General features: G+C 40.4%; 2 protein-coding genes across 6 annotated transcripts in view; one reads left to right on the forward strand and one right to left on the reverse strand.

Annotated features, from left to right (window-relative positions):
- Positions 1–6,858, reverse strand: part of epn3a (epsin 3a) — a 41,398-nt gene extending 34,540 nt beyond the window's left edge. The window contains exon 1 of one of the 5 annotated variants that reach the window (XM_063015563.1): positions 6,702–6,858. The gene's annotated coding sequence lies outside the window, so the exon portion shown is untranslated. Of the gene's footprint in view, positions 1–4,348; positions 4,408–6,285 lie in introns of those variants that run through there. The other 4 variants (XM_063015553.1, XM_063015579.1, XM_063015570.1 and 1 more) reach the window with 4 other exon arrangements.
- The window catches only part of arl16 (ADP-ribosylation factor-like 16), a 57,124-nt gene extending 42,453 nt beyond the window's left edge, over positions 1–14,671 (forward strand). Inside the window, exon 6 of the mRNA XM_063015624.1 lies at positions 14,480–14,671. The gene's annotated coding sequence lies outside the window, so the exon portion shown is untranslated. The remainder of the gene's footprint in view (positions 1–14,479) is intronic.
- Positions 14,672–15,431: the final 760 nt, after the last annotated feature.

Genomic DNA, 15,431 nt, shown 5'->3' on the forward strand with positions numbered 1-15,431 from the left:
CCTACAAGGTCATGGTCAGGTAGACCAACAAAAATTTCAGACACAACTGCCAGGAAAATTGTCCGGGATGCAAAGAAAAGAAAAATATCCTTATGAATTTTGTGAAATGCTATAAAACAAGAATCTGTAGTTTGTTAATTCTCTTGAACCTTTATTTAACAGACAAAATAACAAAAATACTTTGTTTTGGTTGACCAACAAATGTTGAATTTGATGCCTGCAACACACTCAAAAAAAACTTGACAGAGGCCAAAAAAAGAAAATATATTGAAACATTGTACAATAACCAGATGAACTGGTAACAGGTAAGGGAATCATTACTGGGTATAAAAGAAGGACCCACCTAAGGCTAAGGCTCTTTGCAAGCAAAAAAAAGACCAGCTAATAATAATTGATGTATTTCACAATCTACTAACATAATATTGATTATAATAACATTTAGGGAATTGGAAAAATCTCAGTCTGTGTAGGACAAGGCGATAAACCACTTTTGAATGTGTGTAAATTTCAAGCCCTCAGACAGCACTGCATGAGCAAACATTATGCTACAGCTATAAATAAAGCCACATGGGCTCGGAAGTACTTTAGAAAACCGCTGCATTAAGAAATGCAACCTGAAACTCTATTATGCAAGGAGAGCGCTGTACATCAATTCTATGCAGAAATGCCTTACAGCTCTCTGGGCCTGAGCTCATCTCAGATCGACTGAAAGACGGTGGAAATGTGTGCTGTGGTCAGATGGACGGTGGGTTCACCATGCAAAAATAAAAAGGACCATCCAGACTGTCAGGAAAAGAAGCTAAGCCAGAATCTGCCATAGCATGGGTGACTTGCATTACTGTTAGGGTACAATTGATGCTGAGGTGTATACTGGGATTTTAAAGGGCCACATGCAGCCATCAAGGTGAAGTCTTTTCTCGGGAAGTCCATGATTATTTCAGCTTCACAATGCCAGGTTTCATTCTGTACATGCTACAACAGAACAGTGTGGCTTTGTACACACAAAGCAAATTAAGCCTTATTACTGAGTTTCCAATAGTTTAATTATATCGCAACCCAGTACCCGGGTTAAAATACAGTCTTAAAATACACTGATCAGCCATTAAAACCACCTCCTTGTTTCTACCCTCACTGTCCATTTTATCAGCTCCACTTACCATATAGAAGCACTTTGTAGTTCTACAATTACTGACTGTAGTCCATCTGTTTCTCTACATGCTTTGTTAGCCTGCTTTCATGCTGTTATTCAATGGTCAGGACCCCCACAGGACCACAGAGCAGGTATTATTTGGGTGGTGGGTCATTCTCAGCACTGCAGTGACACTGACATGGTGGTGGTGTGTTAGTGTGTGTTGTGCTGGTATGAGTGGATAAGACAGCAGTGCTGATGGAGCTAATGGAGTCCACCAACCAAAAATATCCAGCCAACAGCGCCCTGTGGGCAGCGTCCTGTGACCACCGATGAAGGTCTAAAAGATGACCAACTCAAACATCAGCTGAGCGATCGTCTCTGACTTTACATCTACAAGGTGGACCAACTAGGTAGGAGTGTCTAACAGAGTGGACAGTGAGTGGACATTGTATTTTTAAAAAATTCCAGCAGCGCTGCTGTGTCTGATCCACTCATACCAGCACAACACACACTAACACACCACCACCATGTCAGTGTCACTGCAGTGCTGAGAATGATCCACCACCTAAATAATACCTGCTTTGTGGTGGTCCTGTGGGGGTCCTGACCATTGAAGAACAGGGTGAAAGCAGGCTAACGAAGTATGTAGAGAAACAGATAGACTACAGTCAGTAATTGTAGAACTACAAAGTGCTTCTATATGGTAAGTGGAGCTGATAAAATGGACAGTAAGTGTAGAAACAAGGAGGTGGTTTTAATGTTACGGCTGATCGGTGTATATTATTTAAAGTCAACTGTAATTTCTTGTCAACTCTCATGCTTATTACTTCTCCAAGCAAGATTTTTTTTTGTCTGACTCGCCCATGATGACAACCCAGTGTTCATCACCATATGACGCAAAAAGAGTTTAATGGAGGGAGGCGTGTCAGAATAAATATAGCTTGCTGGTGTTGCTGTGTAGGGTTGGGTGCGCAGTCATTTCAATATACCACCACCGCTTTCTTCCTTTGTGTCAGTGCTGTAATGCAACACTGTTGTAACTACAGTAACAGTAGATCCTGCTTGTGGAAAACTGCTAACTGTGAGCAAGCAGCTGAGTGAAGTTAGGAAAGTTGTAGCCTAGTGGTTAAGGTACTGAACTAGTAATTAGAAGGTCACTGGTTCAAGCCTCACTACTGCTGGGTTGCTGTTGTTGGGCTCTTGAGCAAGGCCCTTAACTCTGAATTGCTTAGACTGTATACTGTCAGAGTACTGTCCACTAAATGTAAAAAATGTAAAGTTAGAAACATCAGGTGCTCTGTATAAAAATGAAACGTTTCTTAAGTTTTAAGATCTAATTGTCCATTTTATTTATCTGTGAATCATACTCACTACTGACAGTGTTAATGCTAAAATTCAACCAGGTTTGATTCCCATCCTGTGTTGACTTTGACCTAATGTCTGTGTCCAAGTCTGGAAATATCAGTGAGTGGACTGACTTCTTCAGATTGCTGGGGGTGTGAATGTGAGTGAATGAGTAAATCAATGAGTGTGTGATGCCCTGTGCCCAGGAATTTAAGATAAAATTATATGCACTCAGGTGGCGCAGCGGTTAATTACGCTAGCCCACTACAACTGGGATCCAGGGTAAAAATCCCCAGCCGGTTGGGCGTCTACATACAGATATGACTGATTATGTCTAGCGGAGGGAATGGTTGAGGTCCAGCGATGGGTTGCCGTCCTGTCCAGAATGGGTTAGAGCATTGCGCCCAGAGATTTCAGCAAGTTGCACATTATAGTTGCTATTGTAGATCAGCAAGCTCAAAGGAAGTGTTAACTGCCCCTTCTATACAAGCTGTAGCCTAGTGGTTAAGGTACTGGACTAGTAATCTGAAGGTTGCAGGTTCTAGCCCCACCACTGCCAGGTTGCTGCTGTTGGGCCCTTGAGCAAGGCCCTTAACCCTCAATTGCTCAGATTGTATACTGTAATGTAAATCGTTGTGGATAAAAGCATCTGCTAAATGCCAAAAATGTAAATGTAAATGTAAATGTAAATGTATACACAGGCTCACAGGCGTCACTACAGGCAATAGTGCTATTCCTACCACCCAAAGAGCAGCACGAGTTATGCTCTCCCTGACTTCTGACCATGTATTACTGTGGCATCTACAGGGGGATCATATTTATGAAAACTCTTGCATTGCACCACACAAAAGCAAGTATATTGTGCTTTTAACTGTTATTTCTGTTATTTCCACTTACTGGCCAGCAGGAGCACAGACAATGCTAAACTGGGATGGTAACATCCAGCTGTACACTACCCAACATGTCAGATAATCAATACACACAGTTGTTCATAACATGATCTGAAAATCAGCTGCAAACTACATGTAAAAATGTGTCTGTTACTGTAATCTAATGTCCTTTGGTGGAGGGCATAATGGGAATTTAACAAGAAAATCACAAGTCACGCTGGACAAATATAGCCTGGTTGGCTATAGGCTGAGCTTAATGATCAGGAAATGGATAGTGTTTCCCAGTACAAAGTCACAACCTTGATGCCGGGACATTGCTCTTTTACTGAGGTTGGTTAAGGCATTAAATCAATATCTCATGTACAAACTAACCACACTGCACTTACTCAGATTTTTCCATTTACAGTGGGTTATAACTATATGTGCAATAGTTTAGTCAAAGTTCTAAGCAAACGAAAGGTGGGCCTGGCACCACCCAGAAAAATTAATTGCTTGAAATACCTAAACAACTAGTAAATAAAAAAGGTTGTCTAAATTTATATTCTGCAAAAATCATGTGGACACCCCTTCCAACAGCTCTTTCAGTCACACCCATGATATGCTTTCAGTTCTGATATGCTTTCAGTTTGGGGATCGCCTATTTCTGTTCCAGTACAACTGTTCAAAGCAAGCTGGAAGTCAAGCCCAGCAGGAAGCACAGTGATATGGGTACTGCACATCACCAGGGTTCAGGGGACCTAGATTCAATCCTCACCCACTGTTTCTGGTTAGCTCGGTATTTACTGTGACCCTGACCTACATGAAGTGGTTACTAAAAATAAATAATAAAAACCATACATTTTAAAAAGCTTAAAAGAATGTGTGCAGCAGTTTTATTAACTAGTCTACCACAGCGGATAGCTGAGTTCTGACTCTTGGTCGGGCAGACACAAAAGTCTGCAAAAGATTGCAGGATTGAGTGGGGAATATGGGGCCTGCTTACCTTACCACTGATCAAGGCACCAACATGAGTAGTGTTAGGAAGATCAGCACAACAGGGCCAGTGGTATCAATCGGAATCTCTTGGGTTTAAATGACAGATCTGCCATGCAGCCACTGTTGGGACCTCTCAGCTTTGCAAACCCTGAATGATGGCTGACCCTGTGCTCTGTCCCTAGCCTCCAAACAGATATACAACAGAGATATGCAGAAACAGAATTTAATTGTACTGGACATGTGTTTATGTATACAGTGGTACCTTGTAACTCAAAATCTTTGAAACTCCACACCCTTCGTCGAGAAATTTATACCTTTAAACATGTTCAGTTTGTTTTTAAAAAATTTATTTATTTCATTTCAAATTAACAATGAACAGTCGCTTTGTTTACCGCTCGGCTTGAGCGGAGCTGTAATATGTCATCAAAGTGTGCATATGAGACGAAACTGCATTTGTGTGGAATAACCATCAGATTCACTCTGAAAGCTTTCACATTTATCTGTGTTTAGCTATATTTATCTCATGTATACAGGGGATTGTAATATAGTAATGCCTTTATTTGTCATATACAATGGTACCTTGAAACTCAACGTCAATTGGTTCTGGGACTATTGTTGAGTTTTTCTCACTGTTTCACTTTTAAACTTGTGTTACAGCTTATTTTAGTGTTTTTTATATTATATTTGTCTTATTTTCAGTATAAGTGTCAAAAACAACCTCATTATTTTACATTAGCCTATAATATATGCAAGTTTACGGGACCATGGAACACATTAACAGGCTTCCCATACATCCTTATGGGAAAAATACCTTTAAACTCAACTCCAGGCCAAGAACCAATTGACGTTGAGTTTCAAGGTACCATTGTATATGACAAATAAAGGCATTACTATATTACAATCCCCTGTATACATTAAGGTCTCTCTAACAATCAGTTGTTGTCCGATTAAAAGAAGCTGCCTACAGCTTCACCAGGGTTGGAGGGGGTACACTGTCCTAGCCTATGTTCCATCCTGGCCAGGGGATTGCCCAAGTACAGGAGAGGTGGATATACCCAAATCAACACACAATTAAATGGACAACATCATTTCAGACACAAAAATGCATTATGCATGTTATGTACATTTTATATGATTATAAGATTTTAGATTCTTATTTCACATTTTATGCAGTGAGAGTCCTAAAAGTAGTTTTAGGTGCTAAACCTAATGTGTTATACAGCACTTAGTAGACCCTTGACTTACGAACGGTTTACCATACGAACATTTCGGGTTACAAACGATCTTTTTCAACTTAACGTACGAACTACTTTCGAATTACGAACAGAAAGTTGACTCCAACCGTGTGACAAAAAGTATTCTTTTTTTCATGCAATTACACCTACAAAATACAACACTACTGAAATAAAGAAGGAAATAATAGAGAAATATAAGAGTTATTGTTGTTTCTGGTAGATACATTTTATATAAAAAGAAGAAAATGTATTATGGTGCATGATACAGCACACGTACTGTACTGTACTGTACCATATAGAAATGTGATGTGTGTTTTATGTACAGTACTGCTGTGTATTGTTGTTTATTATTGTTTATTACAGTAATGTACATCTATAATTTAAGAATTAATGGAAAATATACTTGTATTTATAACAAAAAAGACCATTTAAGACATTAGAGAGGTTAGGTAAGGGGGTGGTTTGGGAGGTATTTCTTATGGTAAAAATAGGTTTAACTAATTAATATTTTGACTTAAGAACAGCCCTTTGGAACCAATTAAATTCATAAGTCAAGGGTCTACTGTAATCTAACTAATGATTAGGACTAAAAATACCATTAAAAATTAACAGATAAATAAAGATATAAAAAGTTACAAGCTGATTATATTTAATAGCAATAAATGTTATTGACTCATATGGAAACTGAAGGCACTTAAGGTAGACTTACCTTGGACATACCCCATTCAGTTTGGACCGATGAAAGAAGTGGAGGTGCACTACAGACCACCACCCCCAACTCACTCACTCACTCCAACACAAACAGACATGTAGGCACTCTTGCCCACCACAAAGACCAACTGTATATTCAGGAAAACCCACACGGTACACAACTGTTCCCTACACCAAAACATCAGTCTTGATGATTGCACATCACTACAGCCCTCGTGATGAACCAAAACAACAACGCTGACCCCTCTTTCACTAAGAGGGGGTCTGATCAGCTTCACCCACAATTCCAAATCTAAACCCTGCACATATCCAGCAGCACTGCGTCAAACAGCTTAAATGACTCAGCTAAAGCTCCCCGAGTTTCTCCTTCAACACCAAGAAACAGAACTGATTACAAATCCGCGTTGTTCTCACCTCTCTCCTCATCGCTCCTCATACTGGTCCCAACTTTGGGCTGGTGGGGCTGAGTGCGCAGCTTTTCCACATCCTGACTGACCCCTTTACTGCCGAGACTTTACCTTAACACACACACACACACACCAAACACACCTACACTAAACACAATCAATGTTAGGCTTCTAGTTACTGTACGTGCTGTGCTGTGCTTACTGAATAAACGTACCGATAAGCTAACTAACCTCATTCAAACCCCTGCAAAACAGAGAAAGTGAACAAGGGAGTGGGGAGGAGTAAAGGGAGGGGTGCAGAGTCAACCATTAACCCGTTCCATTCCAGTATAGGATTGGTACATACAGACAGCACTGAGGTGGGATGCCAGATTGGCGACATTTACACCAGACGCTATGGCAAGCGAGAGCAATGGGACCTTAGTAAAAGCTTACAGCTCACCAAATTGTTAATACAATCACTTAAAAAACATTTCTGTTAAAATGCCAACTAGACTGCACCAATAATGTCACTGCTCCTGTCCTACACAGGAAAAGAAGCCGACTTTCAAGAATAAATATGATGCTAGTATAAACTACAGTTTATTAGTAATTCACTTAGTGATTCTGTGTAACAGGTGTGTGCCGAATTGTTGTGCCAAATTCCCATTCGCCTGCCGAAATCATACTCCCCACATGATCTCAGCAAAGCAGAGTCTGAATCACATCTCATTAATTTTTCTAGCATGTCTTGGTATGTATTTTGTGTCCTGAAAAGCAGTTTGCCCTACGTTCAACAGGGGGTATTTTATTGTAGGGATTATGATTTCCGCAGGCGTCATAATGATCAGCCTCGTCAGCACATTAGGTAGCGCGCCAGTCTCATAATCTAAAGGTCGTGAGTTTGATCCTCACATGGGGAAAGGTTTTTGAGGGACCATTTTAGGGACAGTGGTAGCCTAGTGGGTAGAGCTTTGGGCTATCAACCGGAAGATTGGCGGTTCAAATCCTGGCTCTGCTATGCAACCACTGTTGGGTCCTTGAGCAAGGCCCCTTAACCCTGTCTGCTCCAGGGATGGCGTACAATGGCTGACCCTGCGCTCTGACCCCAGCTTCCAAACAAGCTGGGATATGCAAAGAAAGAATTTCATTGTAGATATGACAAATAAGGGTGGGCCATTTATATGGATACACCTAAATAAAATGGGAATGGTTGGTGATATTAACTTTCTGTTTGTGGCACATTAGTATATGGGAGGGGGAAAACTTTTCAAGATGGGTGGTGACCATGGCGGCCATTTTGAAGTCGGCCATTTTGGATCCAACTTTAGTTTTTTCAATGGGAAGAGGGTCATGTGACACATCAAACTTATTGATAATTTCACAGGAAAAACAATGGTGTGCTTGGTTTTAACGTAACTTTATTCTTTCATGAGTTATTTACAAGTTTCTGACCACTTATAAAATGTGTTCAAAGTGCTGCCCATTGTGTTGGATTGTCAATGCAACCCTCTTCTCCCACTCTTCACACACTGATAGCAACACCGCAGAAGAAATGCTAGCACAGGCTTCCAGTATCCGTAGTTTCAGGTGCTGCACATCTCGTATCTTCACAGCATAGACAATTGCCTTCAGATGACCCCAAAGATAAAAGTCTAAGGGGGTCAGATCGGGAGACCTTGGGGGGCCATTCAACTGGCCCACGACGACCAATCCACTTTCCAGGAAACTGTTCATCTAGGAATGCTCGGACCTGACACCCATAATGTGGTGGTGCACCATCTTGCTGGAAAAACTCAGGGAACGTGCCAGCTTCAGTGCATAAAGAGGGAAACACATCATCATGTAGCAATTTCAAATATCCAGTGGCCTTGAGGTTTCCATTGATGAAGAATGGCCCCACTATCTTTGTACCCCATATACCACACCATACCATCAATTTTTGTGTTCCAACAGTCTTGGAGGGATCTATCCAATGTGGGTTAGTGTCAGACCAATAGCGGTGGTTTTGTTTGTTAACTTCACCATTCACATAAAAGTTTGCCTCATCACTGAACAAAATGTTCTGTGTAAACTGAGGGTCCTGTTCCAATTTTTGTTTTGCCCATTCTGCAAATTCAGTGCGCCGATCTGGGTCATCCTCGTTGAGATGCTGCAGCAGCTGAAGTTTGTACGGGTGCCATTTGTGAGTAGCTAATATCCGCCGAAGGGATGTTCGACTGATGCCACTCTCCAGTGACATGCGGCGAGTGCTACGCTGTGGGCTCTTGCTGAATGAAGCTAGGACAGCCACTGATGTTTCTTCATTAGTGACAGTTTTCATGCGTCCACATTTTGGCAAATCCAACACTGAACCAGTTTCACGAAACTTGGCAAGCAGTTTGCTAACTGTAGCATGGGAGATGGGTGGTCTCGTAGGGTGTCTTGCATTGAAATCTGCTGCAATGACCTGGGTACTGTGTTCACCAGACATCAACACAATTTCTATCCGCTCCTCACGTGTTAACCTCTGCGACATGTCAATGGCTGTAAACAAAGAGAAGCTTGTAAATAACTCATGAAAGAATAAAGTTACGTTAAAACCAAGCACACCATTGTTTTTCTTGTGAAATTCTCAATAAGTTTGATGTGTCACATGACCCTCTTCCCATTGAAAAAACTAAAGTTGGATCCAAAATGGCCGACTTCAAAATGGCCGCCATGGTCACCACCCATCTTGAAAAGTTTCCCCCCTCCCATATACTAATGTGCCACAAAAAGGAAGTTAATATCACCAACCATTCCCATTTTATTTAGGTGTATCCATATAAATGGCCCACCCTAACACTGCCGAAACCATACTCCCCAAATACCAGCCCCCCAGTATGTTAGAGACATATGCTATAGTGTAATCCACAAATGAAGATAAGCCACCAAAATTAATTAATTAGTTAGATTGGTCTTAGCTATAAAAGCAGTGCAAGTCTGTTTGGCTGTTGGACGCGAATGGGAGTCGGATTCTGCCGGGGCGTGGGAATTCGGCACAAACTGGATTAAGAGGCAGTAAAAACATGAGAATCAAAGCAGTCTGGGAAATTTCCTGCTTGATACAGACACAATGACATAATTGGTCCAGTTTTTTTCCTGCCTTTGAGAAAATTACAGACTTTGCCGTTTTTAAAGGTCTTGCATTGCACAGCTTAAAAAAAAAAATCATGAATAGTTCCCTTTAATCTGCAACACAAGCAAAATTACAAGTGTAACTTTGTAAATATGCTTTAAAAATAAAATATTAAAATATTAAAAGTTTGATTCAGTTTCATCAAATCTTATTTGGCACAACAAATCCAACAAATGTTCATTTTTTCATGATTGTAGCTGCCAATTCCTTTAGCATGTAATGTCTTATTAGTAATCAGCAAAGCCATAAAGCACCATTACTCACTTTTATTTCCTAAACAAATATTCCTGTTTTAGATCATGCAAAAAAATTTCTGCATTAATGACACTAACACACTTAAGTTCCACATTACATTAACTGATACACACAGAACCCAATAAAACATTTTCAGCCAAATGTCGATGGCTGATTAACGGGTAATTAACGGGTTGATTAACGGGTAATTAACTAATTAGTCCATCTTAAAATTTATTGGCTGATAAAATGTTGTCTGAGAAAGTGTTTGTTATCCGTGGTAAAACTATCAATCTGGCAACCGTTAACACGCTGCTCCTGTCCGATGCAGACTTCAGTGCTCCAAAACAAACACACACACACACACACACTCACACACACACACACCTCTTGCATCTGAATGTGCAGCTGCACAGTCTTGCCATAACACTGTGTTTAACACTGGGGTGTTTCTTCTTGATTCTACTCAGATTATTTAGGCCTGTGCAAAACTGCATGCTTAGATTTACGATTCATCCTTCCACTGATTTAAAAGCTTTGATTCACTAAAACTGATTTGGAACGTGAATAAATTTGCAAATAGTTAAACAGTGAACATTACACCAGTGCAAAATAAAATTGCAAATTAAAATCTTCTTTATTAAAAAGAAGTATCATGACAGAAATGCACATCTGAAAAACACAAAGCCATGTGCCCCCCGGAGCCCTTCATTTCATGGCGATCTTTACTGTTTACAAATGAAAACATGACAGACCCCCATGATACCATGTTCACAGAGGAAAATGGTAGTTTAATTAATAAATTGGAAATAGCTTTATGGAGTAAATGGGGTAGGATGTTTGGTTGGATGTCCGGCCACAGGTGATATTTGTCTTTAAGAGAGAAGCTGTCACAGAAATGTAGCATAGAATGTTTGTCATCCGAGAAGTATTTAGCAAGAATGTCTTTTATTTAACTAATACTGTTAAGAATAATGATTTTATGAAACAATACTGACAATATATTTCATATTAATGTAGGTTGCTAATTAGTTGTTAATTAGTAGGTTGTAGGTTGTTAAATTTATTGAATCTTTATATAACTGCCAAAAGTTGAAAGATTTGTTTTTTTATTAGGATTTTAACATGTTTACATGCATGACAGGACAGGTAATTACTTAGTTTAAGTCATGGACAATTTCATATCTCCAATTCACCTCACTTGCATGAAGGCTGGCCCGTGCGGTCCAATCGAACAGACGAGCTACTGTAGCTCAGATTGCTGAAGAAGTTCATTCTGGTTCTGAGAATACACAGTGCATCACAGTTGTGGGGCTGTTTTGGCAGCAAAAGGGGGACCAACACAATATTAGGAAGGTGGTCATAATGTTATGCCTTATCGGTTTATGTTAAATTTTTTTATGGAAATAGGATTTGTTCTGGGGTTAGCATTTTTTATGTTACATTTTTAAATTAATGTTATTGTCAGTGTTTTTTTTTTTTTTTAGAATGCCGGTTGTTTTCATCAAAAGCAAACAGTTTAAGTTCCATAACAGAACCAAGAAAGACACAGTACTGTCACAAAACTGTGTTAAATCTCTGCGAGTCTCTACAAAATGATTGCCACCTTAAAAAGAACGCTATCGGTAAAGTGTGTGTAATCTAGTTACCTGCTGTGAAAAAGTCAGCTGTAAAACAATAATGCTAGTGAATACATTTTTGTAGTGTGCTTCCAATACCAATATAGCTACACTTTAACAACACAACCAAGCAATGAGCAGTCTTGATCTAGGTCGCTTGGTCCTTATAAGGCTATGATACTTTGGCATACCTCACTCTGTAAAGCTGCTTAGAGGAAAAACTGTCATTTAACTTCACCTGACTCGACTCTTCTTATAATGTCATTGAAAGCAGTCTGAAATGAAGTTACACAGTTCAGATGGGGTTGTCTGTTTTTTTCATAGATCTAAACAATTACAAGAATGCTGGCTGATGTACATAAGAATGCATAAAAACTGGTTAAATTTTTGTCTAGCTAATCACAGTCACACACAGTAACATGATTACCTCCGGTGTTTCAGTTTGTTGTGATGTATTGTGTTTATGCACTGAGCCTCAAATCTTACCATGTTGGTGTTAAGCTGGTGGGCACTTGTCTGGTGCTACAGTTTAACACATTTGACTCCCAGGTTTAGTCTCTGTGGTGTCACTGGCTTGGCCAAAAGTCACAATTTGTAGTGTTTGAGAGAGAGAAGGCTAGATGGATGGGGAATAGCCTTCTTAGTTGTGGCTTCAGCACGTGTGGTGAATGAATTTGGAGAAAGGAGCACATACTCTGTATATGCCAAGCCCATAAACATACATTTACATTTTCAGCATTTAGCAGAAGCTTTTATCCAAAGCGACTTATATTACAGTTATAGTATACAGTCTGAGCAATTGAGGGTTAAGGGCCTTGCTCAAAGGACCAACAGCCGATAGCTGGCAGTGGTGGGGCTTGAACCAGTGACCTGCTGATTACTAGTCCAGCACCTTATATATAAAAGTTGGATAGACTTTTTTATTGCCTCTAGGTGTGATGGAATGAGTAACCAATCCAAGTGTTGCCCTGCAATGGATTGATCCCCTGTCCAAGGTGTATTCTTGCCTTACAGCATGTGTTTTTGGATTAGTGTGTGCACTAATTACTATAAATATAAATACATTTTGACACATTTGGCTTCTACTGGATAAACCACCTAAGAATACGGTGATTTTAACCAAGATTCCAATACTGAAATCACAAAATGCCAAAATTGTGATGTTCAGGATACACTGACACCCTGAACATGTTTGGATACAGACTACATGAGTCAGATAAATAATACAAGGGTTCTTTTCCTGCAGTACAGGGTGTGTCACCTTGACTCAAGCTGGCCATTCATATTGGTACTTGCAGGCTCTTCCTCTGCACTCTGAAGGAACATAAATTTTTTATGTGCATATCAGTCCATCCTCTTTTCCTGTTAATCACAATCCTGCCACAGATGCCGTTTACTTCTTTGTGTATGTCACACAGCCTCTTCTAGTGCCTTCCCCCACACACTTCTTTATTTCTCCTAAAAACAGACTCCTGACCAAATTCTTTGTTTCCCAACAAAAGAAGGATGACATCACTAGGGCGAGACAGGCAGACAGAAACCAGGGGGTGTATACAAAGAGGAGGGGCAAAGAAGAGCAATGCTCCACAATAGTGGCATCAATACAACTGGGATTACCCCAAATATAAGAGAACAGTAGGGGTTAATTCCTACAGATACACATTAGGAGTTTTTAGGCTACGCCTACCAAAATCAAGATACACAATATTAATAATACTCAAACCAGGCATAACTAAAAGTAATGGAAGCTTGATTATGTGATTAATGGCAAAAATGTGGGACACAATACCAATTTCAGCTGAGCTCAGCATGAGCAGTGCTCATGTGTATATATACACACATACTTGGCAGTATACACACATACATGGCAGTATTAGAGGCTAAGTAGAAGTAGTAAACGAGTACTGTGGAAGCACTTTGTAGTTCTACAATTACTGACTGCAGTCCATCTATTTCTCTACATACTGTTTTAGCCTGCTTTCACCCTGTTCTTCAGTGGTCAGGACCCCCACAGAGCAGGTATTATTTAGGTGTTGGATCATTCTCAGCACTGCAGTGACACTGACATGGTGGTGGTGTGTTAGTGTGTGTTGTGCTGGTATGAGTGGATAAGACACAGCAGCACTGCTGGAGTTTTTAAATACCGCGTCCACTCACTGTCCACTCTATTAGACCCTCCTACCTAGTTGGTTCACCTTGTAGATGTAAAGTCAGACACAATCGCTCATCTATTGCTGATGTTCGAGTTGGTCATCTTTGAGATCTTCATCAGTGGTCACAGGACGCTGCCCATGGGGCACTGTTGGCTGGATTTTTTTGGTTGGTCTATTACTACTATTCTCAGTCCAGCAGTGACAGTGAGGTGTTTAAAAACTCCATCAGCATTGCTGTGTCTGATCCACTCATACCAGCACAACACACACTAACACACCACCACCACCATTTCAGCCACAGGTGTAGGTGGTACACAGACATGACAAACACAAACACTCTGTTCCTGATAGCATGTTTCTTAAATATTGGCCTGCTGCCTTGTTACAGAAAGCCTCAACAATGCCCTGCTTGGTGCTACTTAAATGGGGCAGCATCCCAAATCACAAAGTAGTGCACACCTGTACAAATCCGATAGAAATTGAGGATTGGATTATATGCACACCTAATTACCCCGTTCAAGGGCTAAAATCTGGATTAATTAATTATCCTGAAACTGAAAATGGCCATACTCTGATTTTTTGTAGTAGACAGATCATCATGGAGGGCCATTGTTAACACATACCTCATGTTTTCATTCAGTTTCACCACTGGACTGACCTTGGTGTGAAATGCACAGGTGTCGAGGAGACTGGTAGAGGTGGTACATCCTGACAGCGCAGGCTGGAATTGCCTTGGCAGAAAATGTTATTGTGTCCTTGATAATATACTGTATGTACCTGGTTGTTTTTGCAAGCTATATTATTTGAATGAATATTATTTAAGTCACATGCATTTTAGGGATGTGCTTTTTAGTCATTTTAACAAATAAAATACACCCCATAAACAAAGCAAAAAGGTAAGGATGTGTTTAAATGCTAATTAATGGCTTGAAGCTAAAACTAACCCATGTGTTACTACTGCTGTTTATAAGAGCTTTTTCCTTTTCTTTAGAAGCCAATAGAAAAGTGAAAACCAGCACAAATTCCTAGAAATTACCACATGAAGCAGGACAGGAAGAAAATTGATTTGCTGCTGAGCGAAAACCTTTGAAAGTAACTCGACTAACTCAAACCTAAACTCTCACTTAAAGCCCAGATAACCAAACTGAAGCTATCCTAACTTGGGCACATTATGTGAAGAACGTATTCATTGGAAAAACCATAATGAAAAGTATAGGAAAACTTGAAAGTAAAAAAGGGATGCAATGCCGGTAAAAACACACACTAGCACACCAGAGCTGGGATCTCGAATACATCGTATCGAGTCTCAGCTCTGCCTGCCGGCTGGGCTGTGCATCCACATGAACAACGATTGGCCTGTTGTTCATATAGGGGTGGGGTATTGAGCCGGATAGGGACTCTCTCATGACTGATGCAACTACGACCTCTGCTGGCTGATTGATGGCGCCTTCACAGAGACGGGGAGAGAGTGCAGATCAGGGTGTGTCTCTTTGTACACAGAGCTGGTCCGCAGCTGATCTCGTCTGGTGTAGGTGACAAAATGCATATGGCTGCTGCCCATGTGTCGGAGGGGGTGTGTGTTAGCTTCGTTC

Source organism: Trichomycterus rosablanca, chromosome 2, assembly GCF_030014385.1.
Source record: "Trichomycterus rosablanca isolate fTriRos1 chromosome 2, fTriRos1.hap1, whole genome shotgun sequence".
Taxonomy (NCBI): domain Eukaryota; kingdom Metazoa; phylum Chordata; class Actinopteri; order Siluriformes; family Trichomycteridae; genus Trichomycterus; species Trichomycterus rosablanca.